Below are 8297 nucleotides of genomic sequence, written 5' to 3' on the forward strand. Positions count from 1 at the left end.
CTCCATCCCTCCATCCATCCATCCATCCATCCATCCATCCATCCATCCATCCATCCATCCATCCATCCATCCATCCATCCATCCATCTGCCATCATGGGAACTGAAGTCCTCCATCAGGATTGCCAGTCTTGCTCCTTTCATTAGCAGGAAATTGAACATTTGCACGAGATAATTAACTGCAATTCTGATGTTAATTGTAAGGAGAGGAGGAGAATTTCCCAATGTTGCTCCAGGTCCTTCCACCTGTGATGTGGGAGTGACCACGGTGACATCAGCCAGGATAAGCAGACTCGGAGTCTGCAGCAATAGTCCCAAACATTCCCAGGGGCTCCGGGATCAGATGGAGTTGTAGATTCCCAACAGAGCCCGGGCTGATGTGCCTCTGGAGAGAACGTGGCATGAGCATTCCTGAATTTCTCCCTTTTCCATGGGAATGCAGGGAGTGCCTGCAGGATGGGTCACTCCGGGGGTGCCCAACCTTTGGGGGGCTCATCCCAACCTCTGGAAGAGACTTTGGAGGTTGCTCCAAGCCTGCAAAGCAGCACGAAGGAAGCAGCAAGCCGGGAGCTGGGAAAGGAGACCAGGAACAGTTGGCTTTCCCACAAAAACCGGGATGCAGCCTGGGACTGTGGTGTCCAGGATCAGATCAGAACCTCCATCTTATGGAGAGGAGCACTCTGCCAGGAGCTGAGTGACCAGATAAGCACGCCTTCTCCAGCTCTGCTCTTCCAAACCTGCTGAGGAATGCCAAGGGCTCCTCACAGCCCAGTCCTGTCCCAGCTCGTCTCCGCCATCCTCGGCATCGTGGGAGTGTGTGGAGAAACACCAAGGAGAGTTCCCAGCTAGGAGGACTTCTGGCCACCAGCCAGGTCTGTGTGCAGCCACCAGCCATGAGCCATCAGGAGCAGCTGGAGTCGGAGTTTCCTGAGGTTTTCCAAACTTGCCAGAGCTGAATCACAGCTTTGAACCTCCCAGGCTGGGCTGGATGAGGCTTGGAGCAACCTGGACTAGTGGAAAGTGTCCTTGACAGCAGGAGGGTGGAATAAGGTGAGCTGAGCTCTAAGGTGCCTAAAACCACCCAGATTCTCCCCAAACACACTGTGAGCTGCCAAGTACCCCAAAAATCCATCCAGCAAGATTCCAGCAGGAGAAACCCCTTCCAAAAGCCCTTCAAAGTCCCCAAAGACTCCAACCTCATGTGCAACAAACCTACAGTGGGACCCCCGTGGATTTGTTCAGAACAGGAGGGAAGACGATGCTTAAGCAGGAATAAAGTGTGGAAACACTGTTTTCCTGGGAGGATCAGGACAGGGAGGAGAGGAGGGAGTGGAAAGGAGGGCAGAAGCAGCTGCACACTGGGGTTATAAGGAGAGAGCACCAGAACAATTTCATTTTCCATCCAGCTGTAGAGGACAATGAGGAAAAAAGCAAACCCCTATTTCCGTGCCTTCCATGTGAGGCCAGAGCAGATGTGGGAGATGCCTGGACACACCTGAGCTGTAGCTGTCTGTCGAGGACTGCGAGATGGAGCGGGACAGCGACCGGCGGCCGATCTTGGTTGGGCGCTTGTTGAACTCCTGCTTTTGGTCAGCAAACTGGATCTGTGGAAAGAAATCAGGGATTTTCTGTAAAAAACACAACGGATCAATCCCAAGAACCCAGAGCCTTGGGATTCTCTGGGTGCCAACACCGGCACCATCTCAGTCACGGCCCAGAGCACAATTCCTGTTATTTAATGGGGACTGGATATGGTAAATTGCCCATTTTGTTTAATTTCAGTCCTTCCAGCCAAGATTAGAGATGTCACTCCAGGCTGTTGAATTTTGGGAGCACAGATGGCTGGAGAACACAAGTTTATAGCAGTACACAACAGAACGACACTGGATCAGGAGCAGCCACAGGAAGGGAAAATCCTCACCAAACTCAAGTTACAGCCAGGGCTGTGCCACGATTAACCCCCTGATCCCGGCGGGATGGGGGCTTTGCACACACACCAGGGTTTATGTTCCTCCTCTAAGAAGCTGCTGGCCTGAAATAACTTCCCTTTTTTGTCCTTTTTCTTCCCCTAATTTAGAACAAATCCCTCCACGGCTGAGCAGCTCCATCACAGGAGGAGGTTACTGGCGTGAAGCAGAGCTGGAGACACGCAGGGATTCTAACAAAGGGGGAATAATTAGGGTTAAATTCACATTTTCCTACACCACATCACCTCTTCAAGGACACCAAACACAACTTTTCACACAGTGCAGTGATCTTGGTAATTCAGAGCTCCCTGAGCCCTCACACATCCAACACCAAGTAAACGACGAAGCAAAAGAAGTCCTGAATTGAATCAGGCAGAATTAGAACCACTTTAAAATAAACCCTATAAGGTTTAAACCCCTTAAACACTGCCACAAGCTGGGTTCAGCTTTAGCTGAGACAGCCAGGAGGTGGAAGGAAGCACCAGGAAAGGAAAATGTGGGAAGGGGCCAGGTCAAGGCTCGGATCTGCTTTTGGCTTGGGTTGGCTGACATCCTTTGGCTTTAATCCTTTAGGGAATAGAGAGAGGGGGCAAAAAGGGAATTTCACAGGGTCCCAGAGTGATTTGGGTTGGAAGGGACCTAAAGGATCATCCAGTTCCATAGGACACCTTCTCCTATGCCAGGCTGCTCCAAACCCTGCCAAACCCACAAGAGTCGTGTTCCAGCCAGGCTGGGAAGATGAGAATGTTCCAGATGGGATGAAAAGAGAGATTTGTCTCGGTCGGCTCCTACCAAAACACCTCTGAAGGCAACAGCTTCAAGGAGAAGCTGTGGAGCCTTGGAGGGCTGCAGCTCCTTGGATTTAGGAACCCAAGCTGCTCTGAAGTGACACAAGAGCTGCTGCTTTCAACTTCCAGCAGGAACAAACAATTCCCTCTGGAAAACCTCACCTGCAGAGGCACAAGGGGTTAACGCAGGTGAGGTTTCACCTTTACATTCCAAATGAGCCACTGCTCATCTGACCTGGGGTTTCCATCACAGAGCCACCTTGAGCTACTTCTCTGTGCAAAAACGGTCTCCTTATCCAAGGTTTTCCTGGAAAACTTCCCCACCAACTCCTCCAGACAGAAAAACAACCCTTGAGCAACGTGTTTGCCTCGACTCCTCATTGCTCCCGAGAGAAAATTAAGGGAAGCTCTCCAGAGATTGGGATTTTCCCCAACCGAGGAGCTCCAGGAATCAGTGACTGGGCGGAAACAGCGAGGAGAGGAGGAAGCAGAGTGAGGTAGCAGAGAAACAATCGCGCTTTTGAGTAGAAAAACCATTATGACGGTCCCCAAGAGTGCCCTCACCTGGGCTTTCATGCCCGTTGGCTCCCCGTTGACGTTGTATTTCTTCTTGTTGGGCATGGTGGCCTCACCGGCTGCCCCGTGCGCGCTCCCTCCAAACGGAGCAGGGAATGCCCTGATCCCGTTTATATCCTCAGCCCATCCCGATACCGCCGATCCCGCCCGCTCCGGTTTCACTGGTGAAGGGAACCAGCTGGATTTTCAGACTCTTTTTTTTTGTTGTTGTTGTTGTTTTTTTGGCAGACCCCGGGACTTAATGAGGCGTCCCCGACAAACAATTCCTGCCTGTGTTTTGTGTGGAATTACAGCGTTCCCTGACCTGCGGAGCTCCGCGGCGGTTCTGAGCGTGGCCTGGCTGCTGTGTGCATAACAATGCCTCATTTATGTAACCAGAACATTTCCCTGCTCGCTATAATTAACTTGCTAATTAAGCTCCTTTAACTCGGGTCCTCCCCTCCCCGCTCTCCCCCTCTTTCCCCCCAATGTCAGATGATTGCGTTAACGGAGCCTCGTTAGAAGGAAATTAACTAATGAGCAACTAAAACAACGGGGGCGTTTGTTGGATGGCAAAGTGGTTTTTAATTATTATTATTTTAATTATCCCGCTCCTCGCTGCGTCCCCCACGGCAACCAGGGCAGAGTTTGTCCTTGGAAGGGTCCAGACTCCAACACCCATCCCTGTGTTGTTCCAATCCTTTGGGAATTATGGAATCATGGAATGGTTTGGGTTGGGAGGGACCTTAAATCCCATCCAGCTGCACCCCACACCTCCCACCATCCCAGGTTGCTCCAACCTTGGACACTTCCAGGGATGGAGCACCACAGCTTCTCCGGGTAGGACGTTGAGGTGTTTTTATGGGAATTATCTCAGGTAAGAAATTATCAGGGATAAAACTCCTTGGGTAACAAAGCCAGATGGTAAATGAGAATTAAAATGTTTGTCCTGCACGGCATCTGCTCGTTCCACAGCCTTTTAGGTGGGAAGAGATGATCCAAGGAAGAAAAAATGGGAAAAACGAGGGTGGTGAGGCACTGGCAGAGGTTGGTGGGGCTTTGAGGTCTCCTCCAACCCAACCCAACCCAACCCAACCCATCCCGTGATTCCATTCCGTGATTCCAAGGAAAAGGGATCTGGGAAGCAGCAGGACACCACTGATTGTCCTCAGCACCATTTCTGACTGAATATGGAACAAAAAGCTCCCCCAGCCCCGATTCTTTCTGTACACCTGATTTACACCCGATTTACACCCGATTTACACCGGGCCAGATCTGATCCTGCTCCTCAACAGTTTTCCCAAGGATGGAAAACACTGCCAGGGAGAATTCCTTCCCCAAAATGTTCCTTCCATGACATTTCCATCTCCAGGGGAGATGTCAAGGAATCCACTAAAAGAGCAAAAATTCCTCAGCTATATGAAAGCAGCTCCTGGAGGAATGGATGGGGGAAAAAAGGAGGGAAAATCCCACAGAATTCCTGAGTTGTACAATGACAGAAAAATGTGAAAAATGGAAATCTGAATTATTTCCAGTGTGGAAACATCTCAGGGAATAAGAATCTGTGATCAGCATTGCTTTTCTCACTTGATATTGCAGCCCAAGTTGTGTTTTCCAGGTAAATTTTTCATTTTCAACATTATCCATGAACCTTCTCCTGCAAAATCCTAAGGGACACATGACTTCAGCTCAGTGTAAGTCAACTCAAAGTCTCTAAAGGGGGTAAAAACTCATTTTATGGTACATCAAAGCACAAACTCTTTTTCCAGCAGGTTTTCACACCAAGTTACTTAAATCCAAAGGCTTTTCCTGGGAAACAAACCCCTTTTTTTCCTTGATGAAGGTTGAGTCTAACACATTAAAATTAAGAACCAATATTCAATAAAAATGCTAAAAATAAAAGCTTTTGCTTCATCTCCACCCCAGAGCTCAGGAATCTTCTGTGATTTCTGTATCAATCTGGGTCAGTCAAATAAAACCAGAGAGAACTACACTCAATCCCAGTAAATTGTTTTGTTCTGAGTGTCTTTAATTGATTCTTGGCCACGGATTTTTTTTTTTGGGAACAAAGGGAGAAAACAAGAGTTTTCTGAGGGATTAAGCAGCACAAGCTCTCCAGCATCGCTGGAGCTTCCAAATCCACCTGGAAAGAAGCTGGGAATTTAAATTTCTGCATGGAATGAGTTACAATCCATCGTTTTATGGGTGGAACAGCCGGACAAGGCAGTGCCCTTGAAGAACTGCCACTGCTCGGTGTCAAACTTCCCGGGAAGTCTTTTCCCAGTGGAAAAACATCTCATCCACTGATGGTGCAGAGAGATAAAATCAATTTACTTTTTTTTTTTTTTTTTTTTAAATAAAGGAGGGTGAAGATGGGTGAGAAATTATTTTTTTTGTGCTGTGACATGGGGGGGACCAAGGTGATTGTTCTGATGTCCCACTACAACCCTCATCCCTGTTCCTGAAGGAAAAGTTGTTTTCCTGCAGTGCTGGAGCTGCCAAGGTGGATGCTTCACCTCCTGCTCCTGGTGACACCTGAGAGGTGCTGGGGACACCGGTGCCAGCAGGAACCTGGCTCCCAACCCTCTCCATGCTGGCAGTGAGCTCCAACCCTCAGCCTCACCTCTCCTCACCCACCTCCCTGGATCACACCGCTCCAGGAGAGGGATTGTCCCAGCCCGCTCATTCCGGAGTTCCACATCCCCTAAATCCACGTGGGATCCCCCCTGAGCCAGACATTTCACTGGAGCTCAAGGCGCTCAGATCCATCACACAGAGCTCAGCTCCAGGATTAACAAACAGGTTTAACCCTTGTGGAAAACAGCCAGGGGATGTGCAGGTTAAAGCTGGTTTTAGCCAGAGGATTTGAGAAAGAAAGGATGGGAATGAGGAGTCGCCCACCTGGGCCAGAGAGCTTTTCCAAGGGGGTTGGGAATTCTAACTACTGATTCTTGAAGGGATCACCCTGATCCCTCAGGTTTGGCTTTTCTATTTTTCCCATTCTGTGCTGCTTTAGTGTGTGGGTCTGAGCTTCATATTATGGGATGGTGAGCTCTGTGCACAGAGCAGGGAGACAAAACAATTCCTGCTCCAGCTGGGCACCAAGGACAAATGACCCAAATCTCAGCCCAGGAGCACAAACCCCGTGGGCTGCAGAGAGAAAAACAAGCAGGGTGGGACTGCAGGGGCTAAAGCTGGGATGGGACAATGAACTGCAAGGTGCAAATGGAGCAGAACTGATCCCAGGGAGAGACCCCGGGAGCGCTCGTGCATTTTGGGGCCATTTTGGTTCATCTTGGGTGCAGCCCTGGCTGGGCTCTGGTGCTGCCCAAGGTGCATCCATGGAGGAGATCCTTTCATAAATCCCTGCTTCATTCTGGAACTCTGCCCAGCCTCTGTCCTAGCTCAGATTCTCAAGGCAGCAAGCCCAGCGCTGGATCATGGAATGGTGGAATTCTGGTTGGGAGGAACCTCAGAGCCCCTCCAGTGCCACTCCTGCCATGGCAGGGACACCTCCCACTGTCCCAGGGGACTCCAACGTCCAGCCTGGCCTTGGACACTGCCAGGGATCCAGGGACATCTGACAGAGAATCCCTTGGAACTGGTGGGAGCAGGGAGGAGAAATCCTTCAAAGAAGAAAACAGAAACCCCCAACCCAGGCACCTCCAGTGGGGACAGTGGGAAGGACAAGGAAGAGAGAAATCTCCTCCCTCAGCAGCGGAATGGGTCCCCTGGGCCATCCCAGCTCTGTTGGCCGCAATCCCACAAAAAGCAGGAAAAGCAGGAATTTGGTATTTCCACATTGCCTCAACTGGCACTGAACAGGCCATAGGTGTTTTACAAATTGAAAATGTGAGATCTCAGGGGACTGTGGAGTCACCTCCTGCCAGGACACCCCATCCTGAGCCACACCCCGTGGGATCCCACAGTTCCTCCCACAGCCGCACACGGAATCCTTCCGTGAGTGCTGAGGGTGTTCAGGGGGTCCAGCTGGGATTCTGGGGAAAACCCCTTCATGGAAAAGGCTGTCCAGCCCTGGGAAAGGCTGCCCGGGGAGGTCGGAGTCCCCACCCCTGGAGGGATTTCAAAGCCGTGTGGATGTGGCACTTGGGGACATGGGGCAGTGCTGGGAATGCTTGGACTCCATGGGCTCAGAGGGATTTTCCAGCCTCAGGGATTCTGTGATTCCATCAGAGTCCCAAAATATGGGAGAACCCACATTTTAAGCTGCTTTCCCAAGAACCAATCCAAAGGAATTGTTATGATTATTATTACTATTACTGTTATTGTTGTTGTTGTTCACTACTAATATAATTTCCCAATATTTGGTTAATAATAAGAGGTGGACGTAAAAACAGAGACTCAACAAGAACATTAAGACCTAAAAGACTCTTTGAAATAATGACCTTAAAGATAATGAGCAATTTAGAGCTTGGGCTAATTATTTCTCGAAATGTGGCTGCTCCCTCCCACGCTGACCCGAGGAACCCCATAAAATGCAAATGAGCCGAGTTAAAATCCTGATTAAAAACGGCGCTGCAGGACGTGACCCTTTGGAGATGGATTTGATGCCACAGCAGCTTTAAACCATCCATGAAATCATAAAACTGCGCTGGAAAAGGAAATCATCAAAGCGATAAGAATGAAAAAAGTCTATTTAAATAATTTTTTGTCATCTGACCCTGATCCCAGAAGCACCGAATCCGTAATGGAAAAATTAAGAGAACCCACAGGGAGAGGTTTTGTTTTTAAGGAAAATGTTTTTACAAAGAAAAACCCACATTTGAGACTATAAATGAAGTTGTGCATTTGAGACTATAAATGAAGTTGTGAACGATGCAAAGTTTGTCACTGATAACCCTGAAACGCAAAATTCTTTCCTGATTGTTGATAAAAATATGTTAAATTTGGGGGAAGGCTGAAAGAACTGTGTCACAAAAAATGAGTGAGAGGCAGAATAAACTGGAATTTTACAATAAAATCCATAAC

At 49.1% G+C, this 8297-nt stretch overlaps 1 protein-coding gene across 1 annotated transcript in view; it reads right to left on the reverse strand.

Moving 5' to 3' along the window:
- AHCYL2 (adenosylhomocysteinase like 2) overlaps positions 1-1599 on the reverse strand; it is a 26978-nt gene extending 25379 nt beyond the window's left edge. The window contains exon 1 of the mRNA XM_031061907.1: positions 1494-1599. The gene's annotated coding sequence lies outside the window, so the exon portion shown is untranslated. The remainder of the gene's footprint in view (positions 1-1493) is intronic.
- Between the last annotated feature and the right edge of the window lie 6698 nt (positions 1600-8297).

Source organism: Geospiza fortis, unplaced genomic scaffold (assembly GCF_000277835.1).
Source record: "Geospiza fortis unplaced genomic scaffold, GeoFor_1.0 scaffold61, whole genome shotgun sequence".
Lineage (NCBI taxonomy): Eukaryota > Metazoa > Chordata > Aves > Passeriformes > Thraupidae > Geospiza > Geospiza fortis.